General features: G+C 47.0%; 1 protein-coding gene across 1 annotated transcript in view; it reads right to left on the reverse strand.

The window, feature by feature from the left end:
* The window catches only part of CTCF (CCCTC-binding factor), a 380,312-nt gene that overhangs the window by 238,128 nt on the left and 116,526 nt on the right, over positions 1–25,658 (reverse strand).

Genomic DNA, 25,658 nt, shown 5'->3' on the forward strand with positions numbered 1-25,658 from the left:
TGCCTGAGCCCTAGTGGAATGAGCCCTAACCTGACTAGGCAATGGCTGCTCAGCATCCACATATGTGACTGGACAGGCTCCTTAATCCAGCGGGCTATCATAGCCCACTATGTCGGCTCACCCTGTTTACTCCCAACATGGAGTATAAACAGCTGGTCCATCTTCCTGAGATGTTTAGAAACCTCCAAATACCTTATTAATATGCAGCTTGAGTTCCAAGGTCCGTAACAGGGCGATATTCATCCATCTCTCTCTCCCTGAACAGTGTTGGCAGGGAAATTTATTGGAGAAATTACTTACCTGATAATTTCGTTTTCCTTAGTGTAGACAGATGGTCTCATGACCAATGGGTATAGTGTACTCCTGATAGCAGTTGGAGATGGATCAGATTTCAATCTGACGTCAGCCCTGGTACATATACCCCTGCAGGAAGAGCAGCTCTTTAGTATTCTCCTTGAAAGCAATTGTGGATATATATATATGACCGACTAATTTGACTAACTCGATTAACTTTATAACTTGGTTAAATTACTTAACTTGAACTGGTTGAATTGGTTATAGCTGGAGACAGACAGTGCCCTCAACCGAGAAACGTCGACACACAGTAGTATGGGTGTTCTAGTTGGAGGAAAGCGTGGCTTACCCGTGAATCACTCGCTGTTGATGTCCCTCGAGAATTCCATGAGTAACGGCAGCCGTGGGTAGGATGCTGAGTCCATCTGTCTACACCAAGGAAAACAAAATTATCAGGTAAGTAATTTCTCCATTTCCTAGCATGAAGCAGATGGACTCAGGACCAATGGTATGTATAAAGCTACTCCGAACCGGGTGGGAGGCTGCCCGTGACCCACTTAGTACTGCCCTTGCAAATGCTGTGTCCTCTCGAGCCTGAACATCCAAGCAGTAAACCTAGAGAAGGTGGGGATGGAGGACCATGTCACCGCCCGACAGATCTTGGTGGTGACAGCATCTTGGTTTCCGCCAAGGACACTGCCTGGGCTCTAGTGGAATGGGCCTTGACTTGTAAAGGCGGGTGGCTGCCTGCTTCTAAATAGGCCGCCTTGATGACTTCTTTGATCTAGTGGGATATGGTTGCTCGCGAGGCCGCTTCCCTTGCTTCTTCCCGCTGTGAAGGACGAATAGATGGTCCGTCTTTGTACGGATTCCGACCTTTCCAGGTATCTGACTAGGAGTCTGCCGATGTTGACATGGCATAGACTGCGAGACTCTTCCGAATTCTTATGCTCATCTGGCGATGGTAGAGAGATGGTTTGGTTAAGGTGGACGTGAAGACACCACTCTGGGGGAGTAACGACGGAACTGTGCGTAACTAGATGGTTCCCAGGATGAGTCTGAGGAATGGCTCCCGGCAGGACAGCGCTTGTAGCTCGGAAGTACGGTGGGTCCGAACAGACTGCCACTTAGGAAGGCTGTCTCTCAATGTTAATAGTCGGAGAGAACGCCCGCGAAGAGGTCTGAAAGAGGCTCCTGCAAGAAATCCAGGGACCAGTTGAGCTTCCACAGAGGCACACGGCCACTTTAGGGTAGCTGGATCTGCTTGACTCCTTTCAGAAAGCGGGAGACATCCGGGTGAGAGGCTATGCTGCCACTCTCGCTCTTGGTTCCGTAGCATGACATACTGCCACCTGTACCTTGATGGAGTTGAGACACAATCCCTTCTGTAGCCCATTCTGCAGGAATTCCAAAACCGCCGGAATTTTGACTGAGCGTGGAATGATGTTGCGGTCTCTTGCACAGGCTTTGCAATACTCCTCCAAATCCTTATGTATGTTAGGGATGTGGAGAACTGCGTGCACGGAATAGGGTGTCAATTACTGCCCCGAGTATACCGCTCTTCCTCAGGCGAGTCTTTCATGGCCAGACCATAACGAGAGAATCGAGCTGGATCCTCGTGGGAAGATCGGTCCTTGTTGGAGCAGGTCTCTGTGTGGGAGGTAGAGGGAGGGGGCTCCCTGTCAGCAGTCTTCGCATGTCTCCAGTACCATGGTCTTCTTGGCCAGTCCTGGGGTCAATAGAAGTACTGGTCCCCTGTGGAGTTCTATCTTGTGGATGATTGGCGCCCCAATAGGGGCCACGGCGGGAAGGCGCGTATAACAGAGTCTCCTCTGCCAGGTCTGTAGCAGGGTATCGATTCCCTGGGACTGGGTTTCCGCCTGCGGCTGAAGAAGCGGGGCACTTGGGCGCTGGACCGACTTGCCAGGACGTCCATGGTTGGTCGTGGCATGGGGATTCCACAAACCTGTCCGGAGGGAGGTGATGGAATCCAGGTCAATATCCCTCTCGAATGATGGCTAGGACCCACTTGTTCCGAAGTTCTCTCGACTCATCTTTGGTAAAATAGGGCAAGCCTGCCCACTATGGCTTCCTCCTTTGGATGGGTCGGCTGATTTTCATTGTGGGGTGACGGCTGGGGCCTGGGCCCGAGCAGGCTCTTCTGTTGTGCTTGTTCCGAAAGGACTGGCTCCGGCCTGCGGGGCAGGCACTTGATATGTGCTTCTAAATGGGTTGAAGCGCTATGATCCTCTGCCCCTGGAAGTTCGGGGGAAGGGGCGCTGGTTTCTCTTATTCCTGTCCTCCGGTAGCCACGGCAGTGGGGACTCGACCTATTTGTTGGCTAGTTTCTCTAGTTCCGCTTCCGAACAGGAGGGTTCCCTTGAAGGGCATCCTTGTGAGTCTCATTTTGGAAGATGCGTCGGCTGACCAGTTCCGGAGCCAGAGTTGTCCTTCTGGCTGCCACTACTCTAGCTGCGGTATCACCAGATCAGAAGCGGCATCCGTAGAGGATGATACTGCTGGTTCCAGGGCTTCCCTAAGAGTGTTGTTCCTGAGTCTGTGATAGCAAGCGCGTGTCACCACGGCACAGCAGGCCACGATCTGTAGAGACATAGCAGAGACATCAAAGGACTGTTTGAGGATAGATTCCAGACGTCTGTCTTGAGCATCCTTGAGTGCTGCTCCTCCCTCCACTGAGATAGTAGTGTGCTTCGAGAACCGCGCAGACCATGGCATCTACTTTCAGACATGCCAGGAGATCTTTAGCGGCTGGGTCCAGGGGGGTACATGACTGCCAGAGCACGCCCCCCCCCTTTGAACGTAGTTTCTGGGGCATCCATTCCAGGTCATTAGCTGCTGGATGGCTTATAATAGTGGGAAATGACGGGAGGTCTGACGGAGTCCCTCTAGTAGGGGGATAGTCTTAGGTTCCCCCTTGAGGCACTTGTGCCCAGGATAGCAAGCTCTTTTAAGCTGTGTGTGACCAGGACTGGAAGCTCATCCTTGGTGAATAAGCGCCTCAGTTCGGTGGGGCTCTGTCCCCAGAGGGAGTTCTCCTTCCTCCAGGGGTTCTGAATCCTCATCCGAGTTGTCCGTGTCCCCGAAGGTGGGGCTTCTGGGCAGGTGGGATCACTTCCCTGGGCACAGAGGGGTCCTGGCATGTTGAGTCCTCTGGTGGAGCTTGTGGCCGTATTATAGGACGGCCCGGTTTGCATGTGGACGAAGGTAATGCAGACCTTTGAAGAATTCCACCCAGGAGATAGATGCTGGGGTGGAGACTAAGAGGTGCCGTGTCCCTGGGGAGCCCCATTTGAGGAGGGGTCCACTGTGCAATGCTAGGTCCGGCATCTGTTCGAGATGGCTGGAACCCCTGTACCATCTGGGGAGGGCCATGAGTTGGATCCCCTAGGCCTCTTCGCACTGTAAACACAGGGCCGTGGGCTCTCATGCTGTGCAGCTCTAAATGTGGCATGCTGGGCAAAGGCCCTGAGCCTTGAGTTTCTTTTCCGGTGGTGCCATGGCTTGTGCACTTAAAATACAGTTATGCGCTCCGGTGTGTCGAAGTTGTGCGCGTAGGTTTGGTGCGCGCTGATGTGCGCACAGAGTGAGTTGGGTGCCCGGCTACAATGCGTCGTCTGTGCGCACGGTACTTGTGCGCGCGATTTTGTGCGCACAAGGTATTTTGGGGTGGCGAACAGATCAAAATGGTGACGGCGACCACGCGGACAATATGGTGACCACCTCTGAGGGTCTCCACGTGGGAGGACCCTCGGATCTGACCGGGGTCTAGCCCTGCTAGGGCAGATCAACCGGATGGCACTGGTCCTGGCTAGTGACCTGTGCGACTCCGAGCTTCGGGAGGGAAATACCTTCACTGCCACGCTCGAGTTTGCACCGCTGCCTCTCAGCCGCACCCGATGTCGGGGGCTAGGTCCTCGCCGAGGGGCGGCCGCCAGCGCAAGGCTTACCTCTGAGGGATCGCGGAAATCACCTCGGGAATTCTCAACTGGGGGAGGGACCCAATGGGTGTCACCGCAGGAGAGCGGGGCTCGTCTGTAGAGGTAAGATTTCTTCTTATTCTTGTGGTTTTCTTTGGGACAATTACTCTAACCTGTGCCAGCGTGCATAGAGTTCCCTAACTTGCTATGGAGACGGAAAATACTGAAGAGCTTGCAACTTCCTGCAGGGATATACGTACTAGGGCTGACGTCAGATTGAATCTGATCCGTCTCCAACTGCTATCCAGGAGTACTCTATACCCATTGTTCCTGAGTCCATCTACTACACGCCAGGAAATTTGGCATTTTTATATATCTGAACAATCATATACCCTTCATGTCAGTTACATAACGATTCAAGTTAAAATCCAAAACCACTTTTGGCAAAAAAGGACTGAACAGTCTGCAGCTGTACCATCCCTGGAGTCACTTGCAGAAACAGTTCCCATCAAGACAAAGCCTGCAGTTCAGAAATTCTACATGCAAAAACAAATTGCCACCAAAAATACTGACTTCAAGTAATAACCTCAAGGCAACATAGTACGCAGTGGTCGAAAGCTGGGACCCACCAGAAAACCCAGAACCAGATTAAGACTCCACAAGGGCACCAGAAACCACAAGGGAGGATGAAAATGTTTCATCCCTTTTAAACAGGGCCACATCTGGATGGGACGACAAGGATTTACCATTCACCTGACCTCAGAAACAGGCAAGAGCCACCAACTGTACCCTTCAAGGAATCAAGAGCCAAACCTTAATCTGCCCATCCTGCAAAAAAATCCAAAATAAGATGGATCTTAACCGAACGAGGATGAACCCCCTCATTCCTCACATCAAGCCTCAAACACTCACCAAACCGGCATGTAGGCTAAGGAAGTGGAGAAATTTTACGCTCAAAGCAAGGTGGAAATTACAGCAGTGGAGTATCCACGCTTCAGCAACAAAGCCCTCTCAAGGGCCATGCTTTAGAGTTGGATCTGCATGCAGAATAGGTCCCTGCTGCAGCAGATCCCTGTGGACCAGTAATCTGAGAGGAGCCTCCGCAGATCTGTATACTACTGCCTCCTGGGCCAATCTGGTGCCAACAGAACTACCATCCGCAAGTATCTCTTGATCCTCCAAAATCACTCTGCCCAAAATGGGCCACTGGGGAAAGGCATATAAAAGCTCGCCTTCCAGCCATTCCTGCCTGAGGGCATCAATGCCCGAAGACTTCAGATCTTTCCTGCGACTGAAGAATCGAGGAGCCTTCACATTGTGTGACGTCGCCAGCAAGTCTAAAAACGGGAAACCCCAGTGACCCACTATGAGCTAGAATGCTTCGTTTGACAATTTCCATTCTCCTGGATCCAAATTCTGTCTATTGATAAAGTCTGTTCTTACATTGTCTTTTCCTGCAATGTGTGAGGCCGAGATCTCTTGAAGATGTACTTCTGCCCATTCCATGGGTTGGGCTATTTCTTGTGACACTTGCTGGCTCTTGGATCCTCCCTGGTGATTGCTTTAAGCCACTGTTGTCGCATTTTTTTTTTTTTTTTTTTTTTAAATTTTTCGGACTACTTGACCCTGCAAGCGGTCAATAAATCGCAAACATGCTAACCGAACGGCATAGGCTTCCAGATGATTGATGCTCCAGAGACTCTTCTGTGCTACAGCACCCCTGAGCTGTCAACTCCTGACAATGAGCCCCCCAACCCTGGAGGCTTGCATCCATCGAGAGTACTAAGCAGTCCGGTGTTCGAAAGGGAACATTCTTCCTTACATGATCTGCTTGCAACCACCACTGCAGTTGGATGCTGATCTCCACTGGTAAGTGAAGCTGTGTCAAGTAATCCTGACACTGCAAACTCCAATGTGCAAACTACGGGCGCTGAAAAGTACGTATATGTGCCCTTGCCCATGGAACTGCCATCAACCTGAGCACATGTAGGTAAGACCATACAGTCTGGCGTATTGTTTTTGTCAATAGCTGCACCTGCGTCATCAGATTCTGAATGCGGCTCTCTGGTAGGAATAGCCTGCCTTGCTTCATGTCGAAACAAACACAGAGATACTCCAGTGGCTGGGATGGCTACAGATTGCTCTTGGCCAAGTTCACCACCCAACCTAGTTCCTGTAGCGAGAAAACCTAGAAATGAAATGACGGCAGAACAAGACCAATCGGCCCATCTAGCCTACCCAGCAAGCTTCCACACTTATTTTCCCATACTTATCTGTTTCACCAACTTCAGGGCTCTTGTTGGTAACTGTTTGATTCGAATTTCCTGCCATCCGTGCAGAGAGTAATGTTGGAGTTGCATCAAAGGTGAGCATAAGGCTTATGGTTAAGGGTTGTAACCTCCGCATCAAGCAAGTTACCCCGATGCTTGTTTACCCAGATTGCACAGATTGATGCCTTGTTGGATGATGTCTGAATGTAAATCCTGTTTTCCACTTTTCCCCCTGCCGTAGAAGCAGAGAGTAGCACTGTATATGTATTCAAAGTGATGTATCAGGCTTAATTGGTTTAGGGTAGTAACCGCAGTAATAAGCAAGCTACCCCCACGCTTGTTTACCCAGAATGTGAAGTTCAGTCCTTTTTGGTTGTTATCTGAATACAAATCCTCTTTTCCACATTTCTAATTTGCCACTGAAGCAGAGAGCAATGTTGGGATTGCATTAACCGTGCAAAGGAGTTTATGAGTAAGGGTAGTAATCACCAGGTAGTAGTTAACATTCCAGCAAGCCACCCCCATGGCTCAACTCTTCATTCACATCCTCTAGACTTTATGGATCCACAGTGTTTATCCCCTGCCGCTTTGAAATCTTTCATTTTTAGTCTTCACCACTTCCTCCGGAAGGGCATTCCAGGCATCCACCACCCTCTGTATGAAGCAATACTTCCTGACATTGGTTCTGAGTCTTCCTCCCTGGAACTTCAAATCATGACCCCTAGTTCTACAGATTTTTTTCCATTGTAAAAGGTTTGTTGTTGACCATGAATCATTAAAACCTTTCAAGTATCTGAAAGTCTGTATCATATCACCTCTGCTCCTCCTCTCTTCCAGGGTGTACATATTTAGGTTCTTTAATCTCTCCTAAGTCGTCATTTATGAAGACCATCCACCTTTTTGGTCGCCCTTCTCTGGACCGCCTCCATCCTGTCTCTGTCCCTTTGGAGATATGGTCTCCAGAACAACACAGTACTCCGGGTGGGGCCTCACCAAGGCCCTTCCTTGTGTGAGACTTGAAATCTCTCTTCCATATTCTTGGCCCAAATTAGTCAAATCAACTAAGTATGGGTGGACCAGAATGCCATCCTCTCAACACTGCTGCTACCACGACCATGACCCTCTAAGGGTAGCATTCGAAATTGATGTCGCACCAAAACAGCAAATCGCAGAAACAGTTGATTCTCCAGCTGGATGGTAATATGCAGGTATGCCTATGACAACTCCAGAGACTTAAACTCCCAACTGTACTGCCATTATCACTGAGTGTAAAGTTTCCATGCAGAAATGAGTCACTCGCAAATGACTGTTGACTCCCTTGAGATCCAGGATGGGGCAAAAGGAACCCTCCTTATTGGGTACAACTAAATAAATGGAATATCAGCCCGTATTTGCATGTAATATAGGCACGTGGATCACGGCCTGCAAACTGAAAAGCCTTGATAATGTACACTCCAATGCCTTTCCGGAAGAAGTGGTGAAGACCAAAACCGTGAAGGATTTCAAAGGGGCGTGGGATAAACACTGTGGATCCATAAAGTCTAGAGGATGTGAATGAAGAGAAGAGGCATGGGGTGGCTTGCGGGAATGATGGCTACTACCTGGAGATTAATATCCTTATTCAATAAACATATACATGGTTAATGCGACACCAACATTGCTCTATGCTTCAACGGCAAGAGAAAATGTGGAAAAAAGGATTTGCATCCACAAAAAAGCAGGGGAGTGGCTTGCTTGTCACAGCGGTTACTACCCCAAACCAAATAAGCGCGATACTTCACTTTCAATGCATATCCAGTATAGCTCTCTGCTTCAACGGCAGGGGGAATGAAGAAAAGATCATTTATATTCAGACAACAACCAACAAGGACAGAATTACACAGGCTGGGTAAACAAATAAGCATGGGTGTAGCTTGCTTGTTACGGTGGTTACTACCCAGAATCAATTAAGCCTGATACTTCACTTGGAATACATATCCAGCACAGCTCACTGCTTCAACGGCAGGAGAATGAAGAAAAGAGGATTTATATTCAGACAACAACCAACAAGGACTGAATTGCACAGGCTGGGTAAACAAGCATGGGAGTAGCTTGCTTATTACGGCGGTTACTACCCCTAAACAATTAGCTAGATACTTCACTTAGATGCAGCACCAGCACTGCTATCTATATCGATGGCAGGGAAATAGAACCAAAAGGTTACTTATAAGGGCCAAGAGTAACAGCTAAGTATGAAAAAAATAAGTGTGAAAGCTTGCTGGGCAGACTGGATGGGCCGTTTGGTCTTCTTCTGCCGTCATTTCTATGTTTCTTCTGTGGAAGCTGCAGGAGGAACACTGAGAAACTCTAGAGCATAGCAGTTTCCAGAATCCACTGGTCTGACGTGATTTCATCCCACCTCAGATAAAAAAAAAAAAAAAAGAAGAAGAAAGGCATCCCCCTACCTCCTGTTCCCAAGGGTGGGGTCAGTACACCTTCATTGAGTGGGGTTAAGATGGACCATTGCTCAAGCCTGCGCCTGTCTGGACTGCCTGGGACGAAAGGTCTGAGATCTACCCAAAGGTAGAGTCCTCCATGAAGCCAATCCTCTGTAGGGTTGAAAGTATTTGAAACCCCTAGCATGACCTCTCATGCCGAATAAGTGCAGGGCCTGCTTTTTTTTTTTATCCTCTGGTAACTGAGGAATCTGGGACTCACCCCACCTTATTGGTCATTTTTTCATCTCACTCCCAAACAAGAGTGATCCTTTAAAGCAGTGGTTCTCAACCCTGTCCTGGGGACCTCCCCAGCCAGTCGGGTTTTCAGGCTATCCACAATGAATATGCATGAGAGAAAATTTGCATACACTGCCTCCATAACATGCAAATTTTCTCTCATGCATATTCATTGTGGATAGCCTGAAAACCCGACTGGCTGGGGGGGGTCCCCAGGACAGGGTTGAGACCCACTGCTTTAAAGGGACATTTTGTAAGATTAGACTTTGAAATTGTATTAGCCGACCAATTCCTCAACCATAGCTGACACCTAGCCGTCATCACTGAAGCCACCCCTCTGGCTGAAGTGCGGACCAGGTCGCAGATGGCATCTGCCAAAAAGCTGGCTGTCAGTGCCATCACTGCCCTGGAATTCAAACCAGATTCATTGACTTTCTGAGAGAGAAACAAGAATGAGCCACCAGAAAGCAGCAAGAGGCTATCTGCAAATTCATTGCTATCGCCTCAAAAGCCTGCTTAAGATAGCCTCAATTCTCCTATCCTGCGCATCCTCAAATACATTCCCCCTTCTTCAGGTATAGTTATCCATTTGGTGACTGCACACCAACACATCCACTTTCGGAAAGTGCAACTGCTCTCTCGCCGCCGGATCCAGAGGGTACAGCGCTTCCAAGCTTTGTCCCCCTTTAAAATTAGCTTCCAGAGCACCCCATTCAAGATCAATCAATTCTTGAATAGCATCCATAATGGGGAAAAACATGATGCTTTACGCAAAGAAATTAAAATGGGATTTTACTTTGGTTCAGATATGGAATCATTACCCAGCACCTTCAATATCTGGGAGATCAGAGCCGGTAACTCATTTCTATGAAAGAATCTCAACATTTTTCTATACAGCTCATATCCTGGATAAAATTTCCCCATCCTCCAGGGAATAAGAATCACTTTCATCATTCGTGCCATCTGGGTCTCTATGAGGGTGACACGCAGCAGGTCTAGATGTATTCCAGCGCTTACCCGCAGCACCAAGTATGCGGGAATCTGCAGCTTGTGATCCTGAACTTTTAGGTTCGGCTGAGGCCGACTGCACCTGAAGAAAGACTGCAGCCTTTCAAAAAATTCCACCCAAAAAAAGGCAAAAGAATCCATATCAAAACCAGAGGCATTGGTCCTGGGCTCACTGAGTTGCCTTCCCTTGCTGACAAACCAGTTAGGGAAGCCCCAAAACCAGGCAACACCTCTGGTAGTTCCCCCTCCGGTCCCATTTCTGCATCATGCTGGGAAGGGCAGGGCTCAGCAAAATCAGTCTGAGATAACACTCCCTGAGCCTCCAAGCAGCACTGATACAAGTTAGAGGGGACACCAGGCTGTGATACCCGAATATGGCTAGCAGCACAAAGGGTAAGGCACTTAGGCTTCTTTGTTACAGGCACCATGGAGAAACATCTGTAGCAGCATGCTCCCAAAAGTGTCTGGCAATTGTGCACCCAACTGTGTGCCCGCCCAAACGAGACTGCACAGAGCATTCAAAAAACAAGCTCTGTCCAATAAGCACACATCACGGACATCCAAAAATGTAGGTGCCCAATTTGTGGTCCAGGTAGGCATCCACCTAGGCGCACAAGCGCGAACCTCAGACACTGTTTCGCGGCAGACTTGTGAGTAGAAAAGTGCACAAACACTCCCATGGCCAACTATGGGGCGTCTAAGCAAAGCCCAAGAGCGGAGCCTAGCCAAGAAGGCTGCTCAACCTGCCAAGCTACCATGACTCCCCTCACTCCCCTGGAGACAGGAACAGATATCGGATTAGCGTGCCAAGCTCAGAGACCAGAAGAACGGGATCCCTAAAATTAACTCCCCTTTTTCTTATTTTTTTTTTTTATATATTTACTGTTTACCTGAGCTCAGCCCCTCCCGGCCGAATACAGAGTCATTCTCTGGCTACAGTGGGAGAGGGCAAAGGCCTTCACCAACGTGCTTAGCTTCCTATACTTACTAACCTCTCAGCTGTTTGCCGCTCTACAGCTAAGTCCTCGCCAGAAAACCAGCTACCAGACAGAGGCACCCTACTGAGGGAGGGATCCGCATATATCTCCTCAGGAATATTCGACTGGGGGGGGGGGGGGGGGGGGAACAATAAAGATATCACCACAGGAGAGTGGGGCCAATTAGTTTCCTTCTCTTGCCTAACCTTTTTTTTTTAAGCAATGCCCAGTAGGGAGATTCATGTCTACCATCTGCTGGAGTTGGAGAACACTGGCAGGCTGATGTCAGTGCAGGAGTATATATAACATGTCAGCTTTGCTCTGTCTCCATTTGCTGGTAGAGGTGCATAACCCACTGGTGTGATTAACCTGTCTGAATGCTAAGAATTATAAAATAAAACGCCATGCTTTTCTTAGATCATTAAATGAGTTATTAAAAAAAACCAAAAAAACAAAAAACACACACTCAGGAAATGACATATCAAAGACGTATTCACAACTCAATCTTGGAAAAAAAGTTAAAAAAAACCATTTCTCTACTAAATGGAACACTGACAGAATATTTTCAAAATTGCAGTGGATAGCTAATCAGATTATTCTAAGTGAAATTTCTTACATATATGACCCATCTTGAAATTCAGGAAATATAAATGTCCAGTTTTGCTAAATAAAGCCTTGTCAGATATGACAGATATATGCTAGATGGACTGCTTATTGAAATGGTCCTATCATATATGCCTATAGGTATATTCTAATACACAAATTTTCTGGAAGGATATAATTAACCTTATAAACAAAATAAAGCTCCAACTCCTAATAGATTACATGCTTTTGCTTCTGGGCTATATTGTCAATCTTGAAAATAAGCTCTTTTTATTAAATGCAAGTATTTAATCATTTGCTCTTAGCAGCTAGACTGGCAATAGCATCTCATAGAAATGCACTGTCATCCTCTTTCTGACTGGTTTGCAAAAGTGCAAGTGTATTTCAGAAAAGCAAGTTTGCTTACTGTAAACGGTGTTTTCCGCAGATAGCAGATGAATTAGCCATGCTGTCTGGGTACGTCCTCCGTGCCACTAGGTGGCGGAGCTCTCTAAGATCACCCAAAGTCTTTTGGTGAGGTGTCCTCCCTGCATACCAGCCGTGTCTCCTCGAAGCTCATCAGTCAGTCTCAAAGCAAGATGAAATGCAATGCCGAACTGTCCGGGGAGGCGGGCGGGTCAGCATGGCTAATTCATCTGTTATCTACGGAAAACACCGTTTACGGTAAGCAAACTTGCTTTTTTTCCCATAGATAAGCAGCTGAATTAGCCATGCTGTCTGGGAGTCACCAGCTGAATTATTGAGCATATATGTTATTGAATGCTCAATACTATATAATAGGCGGATAGTTCCTATATGTGAGTTAAGTAGAAGTGCTCTTGGTTAGGATTATCCACCCCATCACCGCATCGTCTTTGGTTTCCTTGTCTAAGCAATAATGAGATGTGAAAGTGTGCAGTGATGACCATGTGGCTGCTTTGCAGCTGTCTGAGATAGGGACATTGTGAATATGTGCGACGGAGGCAGCCATTGCTCGCACTTTATGGGCTTTGGGTATGGAGGATAAGGATTCAGAACGTTTTTGGTAACAGAAACGGATGCAGTTAGATATCCAGGATGATAAAGTTCGTTTAGATACAGGAAGTCCTGGAGCGTTTGGATTGAAAGAGGAAAAGCTGGGAATGTCGGTTAGTAGACTGAGCTTGTTTCTTGTAATATGCAAGTGCACGTTTGCAGTCCAATTTATGGCGACGTCGCTCACTGTCATTTGCGTGTGGTTTTGGATGGAAAGTTGGCAAAGTAATGGTCTGATTCAAGTGAAAGGTGGAGACCACCTTTGGAAGAAAATTAGGATATGTACATAGGGTCACCTTGTTGTGGTAGAATTCAAGATAAGGTGGGTAATATACCAGTGCTTGAAGTTCACCGATTCGCCTTGCAGATGTAAGGACGACTAAAAACAGTACTTTCCAGGACAGTTATCAAAGATGGCAGTTGTCCATTGGTTCGAAAGGTGGTAACATGAGTTGTTCCACAACTGGGTTGATATCCCATGGTACTGGTAGTTTTCGTAAGGGGGGGTCGTAGACATAGAACACCCTTCATAAAGCGAGAAATAAGAGTATGACAGGCTGTTGATTCCCCATTGAGGGGAGTGTGATAAGCTGCTATCGTGCTAAGGTGGACGTGAAGAGAGGCAGTGGCCAGACCTTGAGTATAAAGTAGGTGGAGGTAACTTAGAAGAAGTTCCAGTGGACACATCAGTGGGTCTGCATTCATTGAGGATCACCAGGATACTTAACGTGCCCATTTGCGCTAGTAGTTTTGTCTTGTTGATGGTTTCCTAGATGCGATCAAAATATCTTCCAGTTGAGGTGAAATGTTCAGATTTTGGAACAAGACCCTTTCAATCTCCATGCAGTGAGATTCAGTGATGCGTGTAGTGCAGTGATGGCTAACATGACACGCGTGTCAGAGGTGACACGCTGAGACGTTTTTGCTGACATGCGCAGCGTTTCGTGGACTATTGGGAAGTTTATCAGCTGCGTCGAGCCTTTTTTTTTCCGGCTGCACCGAGCCTTTTAAATTAGTTTTATTAGTATCCCCCCCCCCAAATGCCCCGGGCGCAGGGAGGCTCATGCGGTGCAGCGATAGGCAGGGCCGTGGTGAGGTTCGCGTCACCGTGGCCTGAAGAAAAAGATTGCATTTAAACGCACTGATGCTCCTCCTCCTTCCTGCCTGTGCGATCCCGGAAGTAAACGTTGCAGGAGACGCGTGGGCAGGAAGGAGGAGAAGAATTGGGCCGTGCAGAAGAGGAGCAGCACTTGTGCTTACGGGCTGCCGCGAATTCCAAGGCGCAGCGGCCCAAGAAGAGGAAGAGGCCCGGTAGCAGGGCCGCTGCAGAGCCCATCCTGCAGCGGCCCGCGAAGAGGAGGCCCAGAGGTGAGAGAGAGGCTAAGGGTCTGTAGAGGGTGTGCGTGTATGAGATGAGTTGAGAGATTGTGTTTGAGAGTGAGGACCTGAATGTTTGCAGATACAGCATGTGCTTGAGCAAGACAGCATGTGGGAGTGAGAGAGAGCCTGTGTGTGTGAGAGTCAGACAGCATGTGCCAGTGAGAGACTGTGTGTATGAAGGACTGTATGAGAGAGAGCAGGTGACAGTGAGAGCTTGTGTGTGTGAGAGAGAGAAATGCACGTGAGAATGAGAACCTGTGTGTGTTTGAGGGAAGAAGATGGAGAGAAAAGAAACAGAGACAATATAAAAGGAATTGGCAAAAAAATAAGAAAGGGAAGGTGGAAAAAAAAAGCCTGTGACCAACCAATTAGAAAACTAAGATCAGACAGCAAAGGCAAAAAACAAAATTACTTTAGTGATTGGCATATGTAATCTTTGGGAATGTGCAAGAATAGCACTTTCTCTACGGATCTCACAATGTACGAGATCAGCATGGAGAAAATGGACGCCCGCGGGGCCTGCACAGAGGAGGCAGCAGAATGGGCTTCAGTGTCAGTAGCAGCAATCGGCACCTCCCCAATAGCCATGTGGCAGCAGTGACAGTGGCAGCAGAGGAATGAGAGAGAGGTTCCGAGGTTGCTGGCAAAAGAGAGGGGGGGGGGGGGTCTGCCTTTAGTGTGTGCATGTGTATCAATGGGGCTCTGCCTGGGGGTCTGTGTGTGTGAGAATGAATGTGTGCATGCCTGGGGATGGGGAGGAAGTGGTGTGAGAATGACTGGGAGCCTGTGTGTGAGGGTGTGTGTGTGTGTGAGAATGACTGGGAGCCTGTGTGTGTGTGTGTGAGAATGACTGGGAGCCTGTGTGTGTGTGTGTGTGTGTGTGGTGTGTGTGTGTGAGAATGACTGGGAGCCTGTGTGTGTGTGTGAGAGAGAGAGAGAGAATGACTGGGAGCCTGTCTGGGTGTGTGGTTTGTTGTGTATGTGAGGGAGCCAGTGAGTGTGGAGAACATGAGTGTGTATGAGAAAATCCAGGGGAGTAAGTTTGTGTGTGGGGGTGGGGAGAGAGAGTGTTTTAATGAAGATTTAGCCAATGAAATTCAGCAACAAAAAAGTTACTAAGCAGGTAAGGTAAAGAATTATTTGTTTTTGCTTTATTAATAAATACAGTACATATTAAAATTATAACTTATTAGAGCTACAAATATCACAAAATTATGGATTTTTCTAGAAGTGACACACCACTTTTTTTTTTAATGAATTTTGACACACTGAGCTCAAAAGGTTGGCCATCACTGGTGTAGTGGATGGAGCATGGATCCTCCTTGCTAGGTGAGGAGGTGGGGGGGCATTTCCTAGAGGTATCGGTTTGGAAATTGATAGTTGAACTAGGTAACTGTACCACGGTTGACGTGGCCATGCTGCCAGCGATGAAAATCAGATTTGAACAGTCCTCGATGCACCTTTGGTTCTGTTTGGGAGATCAGTGGAATAGGAAGGAACGCAAAAAGAGGTCCGGAGACCAGTCCAGGAGAAAGGCATCTTGTGTCAGCCAGCATGTGCTGGGGTACACTGAGCAAAAAAAGATAGACTTTGTTGTGTTCTGTTGCGAAGAGGAATGGAAAAAGAGTCGGTTGGCAACACTTTGATCAAGCTCCCACTCGTGTGGGTGAAATATTCTGCTCAACTTGTCTGCCTTGGAGTTGTTGATCCCGGGGTAGATATGTGGCTTGGAGGAAGATCTCCTTTTGGAGTGGGCTCAGTCTAGAATCTGTATCGATTCTCTGCAAAGGTTCCATGAACCGGACCCGCCTTGCTTGTTTATGTAAAACATTGCCACTTGAATGTCCGTGTGGATCATGATGACTTGGCATTGTAGGATGTGTTGAAAGGCCTGGAGGGCATATTTGATAGCCCTCATATTCCAGCAATTTATGTGATACTTGCGTTCTTGGGTGGACCATAACCCCTGAGTCTGAAGGTCGGAAAGATGGGCTCCCCAGCCCTTGAGGGGGAGGCATCAGTGGTCAGAATCAGTTGATGTCGTAGGGGTCTGAGAGGTGAGCCTCCTGACAATGCTGGTGGGGTTAGCCCCCAACTAAGGTCTATTTTCATGTTGGTCGTTAGTCATACAGATGTGGATAATGGACTTAGGAATTGAGACCATTGTGTTTTTAGGCCCCAATGTAGACGACGGATATGTAGTCTCGTGTGTGGGCATGCTGCCATGTGACCCAGTAAGGTTAAGATTTGACGTGCTGAAGTTCTGGCAAGTGGTAAGAGATTCTGGGCCAGTGAGGTGAGAGTTAATGCTCGAGGTTGTGGCAGGAAAGCTCTGTCTTGAACAATGTCTATAGAAGCCCCTATGAAGGTTAGCTTTTGTGTCTGTTGCAGAGACGACTTTTCGTAATTTATGAGAAAACCTAGGATGTCTAGGCAGTTTATCGTTTGAAATAGATTTTTCCTTAGAAGGACTGGATTGGGTGCTACTAACAGCCAGTCATCTAGATAGGGAAAGATTTTGAACTCCTTGTCGACGTAAATGAGCCACCACTACTGCTAGACATTTTTGTGAATACTCTTGGTGCAGAAGAGAGGCCGAACGGAAATACTTTGTACTGGAAATGCCTCATGTCCGTCTGAAAACATAGTTAAGTCCAAGAATTGGGATTGATTGGTATATGGGGCGTACGCATCTTTCAGATCTATGGAGCACATCCAATCTTTCGGTTGTAGGAAGGGGAGAATGGATTTGAGCGAAGTAGTACTTTGAATTTCTCCTTCGTTATGAATTTGTTGAGGGAACGTAGGTCTAGAATAGGGCAGAGTCCCCACAATTTTTTGGGAATGAGGAAGTATTGTGAGCAGAATCCCTTGTGATACTGGGATGAAGGTAACTCTTATGCAGTGCTGATGGAGTAGCTGGTGCACTTCCCGAAGGAGAATTTCCCGATGAACTCCCTGGTGCTTGGGTACCACTGGATGAGGAAGTGATGGAAGGGATATAAATTTGAGAGAGTATCCGTCCCGTATGATATTGAGGACCCATGTGTCTGATGTTATAGTGCTCCATTGAGAAAAAGTGGGACAGACATCCTCCAACTTTCTAGTCGGGTAGTGGCAGCCGTGTTATCCCTAAAAACTTTGTTGGTTTTGGGTGGCTGAGGATCAGCTGCCTGGCGCGATTGACGAGGAGCACGTGGTCGCTGACGAGGAGCTGGTTGTTGATAAGACTGTTGACGAGGATTACGATATTGTTGTGGCCTAAAGGAAGGGTAAGGCCGATATTGCCGTCTGGGATAAGGTTTTTTTATATGAACTGAAGGATCATTTAGAGGATGGCGTCTCATGCTGAGTTAGCGAGAGTACTGCTATCTTTTGTTCTTTTAATTTAGCAACAGTCTCCGTTAACTTGTCTCCGAATAAAGTTGTCTGGTCTACAGGGAAGGTTGGCAAGCTTTTCATGTACGTCATCACGTATGGCGCTTGCCCGTAGTCAAGCTAGTCTCCTGGCTGCAATAGCATTAGCTGATGTTTTTGCTGAGGTTTCAAATCCCTCATAAATTGAGCGCACGAGATGACAAAGATCTTCTTCTTCCATATCATGGAATTCAGGTGGAGTGGTATTATCAAGCTATCCCTGCTGTAGAATAGGTTTCAAAGATAGGAGACATTCAAAGAGGTATTGCGCAACATAAAGTTGATGATTTTGTATTTTGGCATTTAGAACTCCCGATTGATAAGCCCTTTTTTGCAAAATCATCTAGAGTTTTATTGTCACGACCTGGTGGATTGTTGCTGGAGCCTGGTTTTCCTTGCTTTCTGCATGGCTGATTCTACTGTTACGAGCGAGTCCTCAACGCTGCTGAAGAACCGAGGGTTTGGAGGCCTTCGGGTTCTGCTGCGGGCGCGAGGAGCACGGTCGCCTCTAGAGCAGGTGTGGTGTGAGCCCTTAGGCCATGGCGAGACTCAGGGAGGAGCCCCAAGCCACACCGTGGGAGGTGAGCCGGTGCAAGCATGGAGGGCTAGGCGCGGCGAGGCAAGGCTGAAACAAGGACGAGAGAACAAGCTGTGACCCTCAACCGAACCTGCACGCCCACGGCAACCAACACCGCAGTGTTGATTGATGAACGGTCCTCCGACTGTTCCAAGTCCTTTCGGACCTGCCGCTGGGTAACGGCATTGGGCAGCAGGCCGGACAGAGGACGAGGGCAGACAGAGTCCTTGGAACACAGAAAACCCCATAGACGAGGGCTGAAGCGAAGACCCCATAGACGAGGGCTGGGAAGGAAGACATGGGCACAGTCTCTCAGGGCGCCCTACACAGCCCACAGACACGGGCGGACCCAATGGGCTGGTCGCGGACCACCCTGTAGCACTGCGCACCCTACACAGCCCGAAGGCTAGTCACGGACAATGAGGAGAGCGGGACATGCGCAGGGAAGATCCAGGCAAGAAGGAACTCCGATGTCGGGACCAATGACATCCGAAGCTCCGACGGCTGGCAGGAACAGAAGCTCCAGAGCACAGGGACGAATCCCTCTTGTTGGCCACTCCAGGGCCCAACAGGACAGAAGACTCAGGAGCACCAGACGAAGACAAAGGGGCAGAACATCCGGAACTGGATCAGGAACAACATCTAGGAACATCTGGAACCAACATCAAGGAAACAGGCAGATACACAGAACAGGGAGCCATCAAGACAAGCGAGACCACGGAGGACCTGGATCGGGCAAAGGACACAGGCAACTGTGGAACCCAATCCGAAGGCAACCAGGAACTGAAGTGAAAGTCCTTTTATACTGCTGTATGCAGGCAACTCCCTGGGAGGAGTTCACCTGGACCGCCCCTCACTGGCCCTATAACTGAGGCGGAGTGCCGCGGGCCTGCCCTAGGGAGAATGGCGTGGCCGAACCAGGAAGTCCAAACAGAGCCAAGCAAGCCACAGGCAGGCCCCAAGAACAGCAAGGCCCCCAGGCCCTGGAGCAAATCCTGGATAGTTCGCAGGAGAGGCCCCGGCCTCGGAGCGGCCTCCAGAAGAGAAGGTAAGATGCCTCCTGTAGCACAGTAACAGGAGGGATTGCAACATCTACAACCACTGAAGCATGTGGTAGTTGTACGTTAGTATAGAAAGGCGAGTCACGCATTCTATATTTTAAGTCTGTTTTTTGCGAGGTGGGCGTGGTGGACAGAGTCCCAGGACTTTTCTAAGAGTGAATCCAAAACTGGATGTGAAGGTAGTGCTGTAGGTTCAGCAGGAGTGCCAAAAATTTTAAGGACACCAAACATTTCTTGCCTGGGATCTGGTATCTTTTTAGTTTCTACGCCCAACCGGAGACCCACTTTTCCAGAAATTGAGAGTAGGTTAGATCTTCCAGCGGGGAGATCAGGCTCCGGTGGCAACTCCTGCAGATCAAATGGCTATCCCGCTGAAGATGAAGGTGAAGAGTGAAGCGGTTGAGGTGAAGGTGCTCTAGGCAATGTCTTTGGCGCTGGTCCCGATTGAGGGGACGAGGGCATCTCTTGCGGTTCAGTAGGTAGCGGTTAATTTTGTTTTTCAACGGATTCCAAAAATTGAGATAAAATGTTGGTAATTTACAATATGGTATTCGAAGCCGAAGTTGAAATAGACTGTTTCAGCTGTGTTTGGAGATGTAGTGGTAATATATCTGGTTTCTGGAACTTTAGCATCCAGAGGACTTTGGATGACCCTCACTCGTGGGCAAATTGAACCAGTGGAAAATCGAGTGGTTCTGGCTGATCTGGATCTTCGTACCGATGAGAAATCGTAGACCGTACAGAGAGAACTTCCGAAGAAGTAAAGGAAGAAGAGGAGTCTGATCTCTGTGGGGGAGACTGACTTTCTTTGAGTGATAACACCAATGGTGAAGGACTTCTTTTATGTCCAGTATGGTGTTTTTTGTGCTCTGTGACTGGTTGCGTCAGTAGCGTCTGTTTTAAAAGCTGTGCGCAGTGTTGTGTCCCTCGACACAGTATACTGGGTGCGTCGATGCGTCGAGTTGGTGCATCGATAGTGTGGTGGTGCGTTGATGTTCCTTTGGTGCTTCAACGCAGTGAAGTTTCTATGCGTTGAGTGTGCCTCGACGTCACGAGGGCATCAACACATGTGACGCAGAATGCATCCTTGGCGCAATCTCCCGCGGTTGGATTTTTTCTTTTATTTGAACTCAGAGGGTCCGCAAAGGTAGTCCTTCGATGGCCTTAGGCTTTTGGAGTCAACTTCGGTCCCGGAACCAATTTAATAGAAGTTTCAGAGGGGGGCATACGAGCCCGATGCTCCCTCTCTCAAAGGGGCGATTTTTCCTGCCCTTTGGCGCTGTGCCCAAAGGGACATGCGGCCGCAGTCCGGACAATTTGGCTGGTCATGTCTAGGACCAAGGCATAAATAACAAAATTGATGTCCGTCTGTCATAGACATAATTTTTCCACATTCACAAACTTAAAGCCTGGTCTAGGCATGTTTAGTGAAGGGAGTTATCCTTTCCCAAGGTTTTGAACAGTTTCCTGTCACGTTTTTTTCCTCAGAAGTTTTCTTTTCCTCACAGAGGGAAGAGCTCCGCGTGCATTCAGTCGCGCAGAAAAAAAAACAGGACTGAGGAGCATCGAGGAGACACGGCTGGTATGCAGGGAGGAACACCTCACAGAAAGACTTTGGGTGATCTTAGAGAGCTCCGCCACCTACTGGCACGGAGGACGTACCCAGACAGCATGGCTAATTCAGTTGCTTATCTGCGGGAAAAAAGGAAAGACTGAGTGCATTAAATAAAAATGAGTCATCATGCTATGAACTAATAGGGACACTTTTCTTAGATTATGCTGAACATCAAGCTATTGATGCTTAGCTTTCTTCTTATGAGAATATTTATTAAATATTTGCACAAGACTGGTTTATTTGCTTTTTAATTTATTGAATCAAGATTGAAAGAAATGGAAGTGACATTTTATGAACCTTTCATACTAACACGCTGCAACTTTAAATTCATATTTAAATTGCAAACATTATTACCCAGATGCAGCAAAGAATGGAGAAGGTAAATTTTATTTTTTTAAACACATTACATGCCTGTGGTGAAATAGAATTCCTTCTGTCACTATGATTCCCTGTAACACTTTGTGAATCTTATCTTCCATAATGAGGACAAGTTTCTGGAGGAAAAGTCCATAAACCATTATTAACCAGTAGTCTTCAGAAAGCTATCATTTATCCCTGGGAATGAGCAACAAGGAATGGATTTACTCTGATATCTATCTGCTGGGTACTTGTGACCTGGATTGGCTATTATTAGAGACATGATGCTGGACCCTTAGTTTGACTCAACATGTTATATTTTATTTTCTATTTGGACTATCATCCCATACTGTCCCATAAGAGCTATTCAGATTTGGTTAAGTTGGTAAAATTAGGTTTCTTACCAGCCTAATTTTCTTTCCTGGACTTCTACCAACACCTGGTTTTTCTCCCCAGTCAGAAGATGGAGGCAGAGAAAGAAAGCTTTGGCAAAAGCAGTCTTTTTTAGGAACTGCATATCCTGAAAGCTTTGTATAAATGCAACAAAGCAACCCCTCTCCGCCAGCAGGGGTACAACTATGAACAGAAACAACTTAACTGTGAACATTCTACCGCGAAACCACTACTGAAGGGAATACACAAAATCTAGACAGTCCAACATCAAAAGTATCAAAGAAATAATACACAGAAAAGGCAGGACTATGGGTGAGATACTGGACTATCTGGTAGAACTTCAGGAAAGAAAAAATAGCAGGTAAGAAACCTATTTTACCTTCCTGATCATTTCTACCAGCCTAGTCCCAACACCTTGGATGTACCCACATCACACCTAACAACAGGGAGGAGGATCTGCCAATCCAGCCCTCAGGAACGCTTGCCCCAAATGAGGCATCATTCCAAGAATGTACATCCAGTGATAATGCCTGGAATAAGAATGCAATTAGGATCACAAAACTACCCTACAAATTTCCTGAAGCGAGCCCAACTGACACTCTGCTCATAATGTCATCTGAGCCCTAATCAAATGAGCCTCAATTACCTCCAGAACACTCAAACCTTTACAAATGTAAAATGATGCAATCATTTCCTTACTCTTGAAATTGTAGCTTTGGAAGTCATCAGACTTTTCTGCTGACCATTAAAGAGCACAAAAGTGTTGGTCACTTTCAAATGCCGCAAAAGCATCCTTACACAATCCCAAAATATGAAGATCCACTAAATTATCAGGATCTGAATTCCGAAAAAAACTGGCAACTCCACCTTCTGCATAAAATTAATCAGTGAGATCGCCTTTGGCAAAAAGGACAGAACCATATGAATGGAGACACTTCTTAGAGGTAACCTGCAAGAATGGATCCTGCAGGACAAAGCTTGAAGCTCAGAAAATGCCAGAGCAAATAGCCACAAGAAACACTGCTTTCAGAGTTAAATCTTTCAGAGAGGATTTCTTGAGGGCTCAAACAGAGTCAATATCAATGCCCTTAAGACAGACAGATTCCACAATGGAACCACGACTATTGGAAGGAACAAGTCTTGGCACCATGAAGAAAATGGATGACATCTAGATGAGATGCTAAATGACTCTCCCAACTTTGCCAAGGTAACACACCAAAGCTGACACTTGAATCTTGAGAGAATTCAACCACTAAATCCCCCTCAAGGCCCTTCTGGGGAAAAAAAAAAAAAAAAAAAAAGATTCAAAATTGGTGTCTGCAAAGTTGGAAGTCCCTGCCTTTTTGCATCAGGATTCAAAAACCATCCAGATCCTCACATAAGCCAAGGTGTTTAATAGTTTTCATGCCTGAAGTAACAAATTAATCACCCTCTTAATCTCTTAAAGGCCAAGCCAAAAGACAAGAGAACCTGCTGATCACATACCACCAGTCCCCGATGCAAACAAGTTTTGGATAATCAAACCTCAAAGGTCCCCATTCTCTGAGCCTTATAAGATCCAGAAATCATGGTTTCCTGGGCCACACTGCAGCTATCAATCTCCAACCTTCAGTGCATCCAAATACTCTGATTGACCTGGACCACCAATGGCCAAGGGGGGGGGGGGGGAAGGAACTCGCAAATCAGGCCCCCTGAAGCCACACCTGAGTAAGAGCATCTATCCCTGTCAAAGAAGGTTCCCTTCTCCTGCTGAAAAACTGAGGACACTTGGCATTCTGCACTGTTGCCATTAAGATCCATCTGGAGAACTTCCCACCTGGAACAAGCTATGGCAAACTTCTGCTAACTCCCACTCTCCAGGATCCAACATGACTACTGAGATAATCCACTTGGAGATTTTCCACTCTGGCAATATGAGTTGCTGGAATTGCTTGCAAGTGGATTTCCACCCACCTAAACAGGATCTGAATCTCCTTGGTTACTGCGGACACTCTTGGTCCCCACTTGCCTGTTGACATATGCCACCATTGTTGCATTTTTTGAGACTCTCACTACTTTCCCCTGCACCAGGGAAACACATCAACAAGGCCTTCCTGATTACTCTGGTTTTCCAGATGATTGATAGATCAAGATTTCTCAACTGGGTTCCAACCTCCCTGATCCATCCAACCCTGGCAATGTGCTCCCCAACCACAGACTGGCATCAGTAGTTACCATTATCCAAATAGAGTGTCCAACAATGTCCCCTTCACTAATTCTGTAGAACAGAAGAGACAAGGAGAGGACAAGATGGCAGCATAGAGGGAGCGTTTGCTGCTGCTGAAAGTTTTCTTTTCCTGGTGAATTACTGCCATGCCGGAAAAAAGGAAGGGAAGGTTAGGATCTACCCCTCTGAATCCTTACCTTCCCTAATGCAGCTTGACATCCAGCGCTTTTTGACCCAACCGGAGTTTGGATGGAGCCAGTGAACCCAATGAGAGTCCCCGCAGAGGAGAGCGGGGATCTCCGACGGAGAAGGCATCTCTCAGTCCTGACCTTCGCCCGCCTCCGGCACAGCGTGACCCCGGCAGAGACGCAGCTCAGTTGTGGTCTGATGACGGGGTTGGAGCAACTGGGCTCGAGGGGGCATCTCTCTGCATTGCATTGGAGGCGGACAGCCTCCCTGCTGCCGAACTGGAGCTAAACTCTGGTAATGGAGGCTGTCTGGCTGGCTGTCCAGAGGAGTCTCTGAGTGGGGAGGAAGTTGAGGCTCCCGTGAATGGAAGCCAGGGACAGGCATTGCCTGGCGCACAGGGCGAGTCCTCACAATTACCTCCAAGGCCTGAGGCGGTGACCCTAGAGGCAATATGGGACTTGGTGGCAGGATTCGGGACTTCCTTGAATAGATTAGAAAATAAGATGGGCTCTTAGCATACAATTTTCAGCAAAAAATACTGGGTGTCCAAGAACAGACAACTGTAATTACTAATAGGATTATGGAGGCTGAAAATAAAATTCAGTCTATCCAAGCCCTTAATACGGCTATTATTAAAGATTAAATGGCCTGCTCCAGACGTCTGGAAATATTAGAGAACAATATTAGACATTTAAATGTGAGGATCTTGAATTTTCCTAAAATGGCGGGAGAAATACCCTACACTACTTTGAAGCGATTCCTGATAGAAGCGCTTGAATTCCCTGAAGATAATATGCCTTCAATAAATTCATCTCGTTTCCTAAATAAGAGGGCTTCTTCAACAGGAACTGCTGCTGTTGCTATTCCAACAAGTTTGACCAGTTTCCTTGAGAATTCGAAAATGGATATATTGGATAGGAATACCTTGCTGGTATCTTTTATTGCTGCCCAAGATGTGAATACTGTTAGGCGATCCTTTTTTTTTTTTTTTAGGAAATTTCCAGTAATGTTTTATGGTCAGTCAGTAAGAATTTATCCTGATTTGGCCCAGGTGACACAGATCAGGAGGAGAGAATTTCTATCCTTTAGACAAAACATAATTTCTTTAGGTTTTTCTTTTACCTTACAATACCCATGCAAATGTATACTAAAAAGGGATGAAGAGTCCTTTATATTTTTTCATCCAGATCCAATAAGTCTATTCGTCGAAGCTTGTAAACTGACCACCTCTTCACCAATAGCCCAAAATAAGGAAAGGTCTTAAATTACAATATGTACTGGTGTAATCCTATGTTATTGCCCTAAAATTTGGTGAATTTCCTGATTTTCTCCTCTGATTTTCTTTTTTCTTGTCCGGTTTTCCTTTCTTTCAAACTTTTTTCCTAAAGTACAAATTGGATAAAAAATTTTAAATGTTTATTTCTTCATAGAAAATGGATATTGTAAATGATATATATGATTTTATCTAATTGTGACAATTGAATATCTTTACCAATTTGTAAAGTGAAAATGATAAAGAATTAAATAAATAAATAAAAAATCCTGAGGACTGGGGAGACCAATGAGAAAGAATAGCCTTCTGAAGAGGATGCATATGAGCTGCCACCCATGGGGATCAATTCCAGTGTTAATGTCAATGAACCCA

This window comes from Rhinatrema bivittatum, chromosome 7 (assembly GCF_901001135.1).
Source record: "Rhinatrema bivittatum chromosome 7, aRhiBiv1.1, whole genome shotgun sequence".
Taxonomy (NCBI): Eukaryota; Metazoa; Chordata; class Amphibia; order Gymnophiona; family Rhinatrematidae; genus Rhinatrema; species Rhinatrema bivittatum.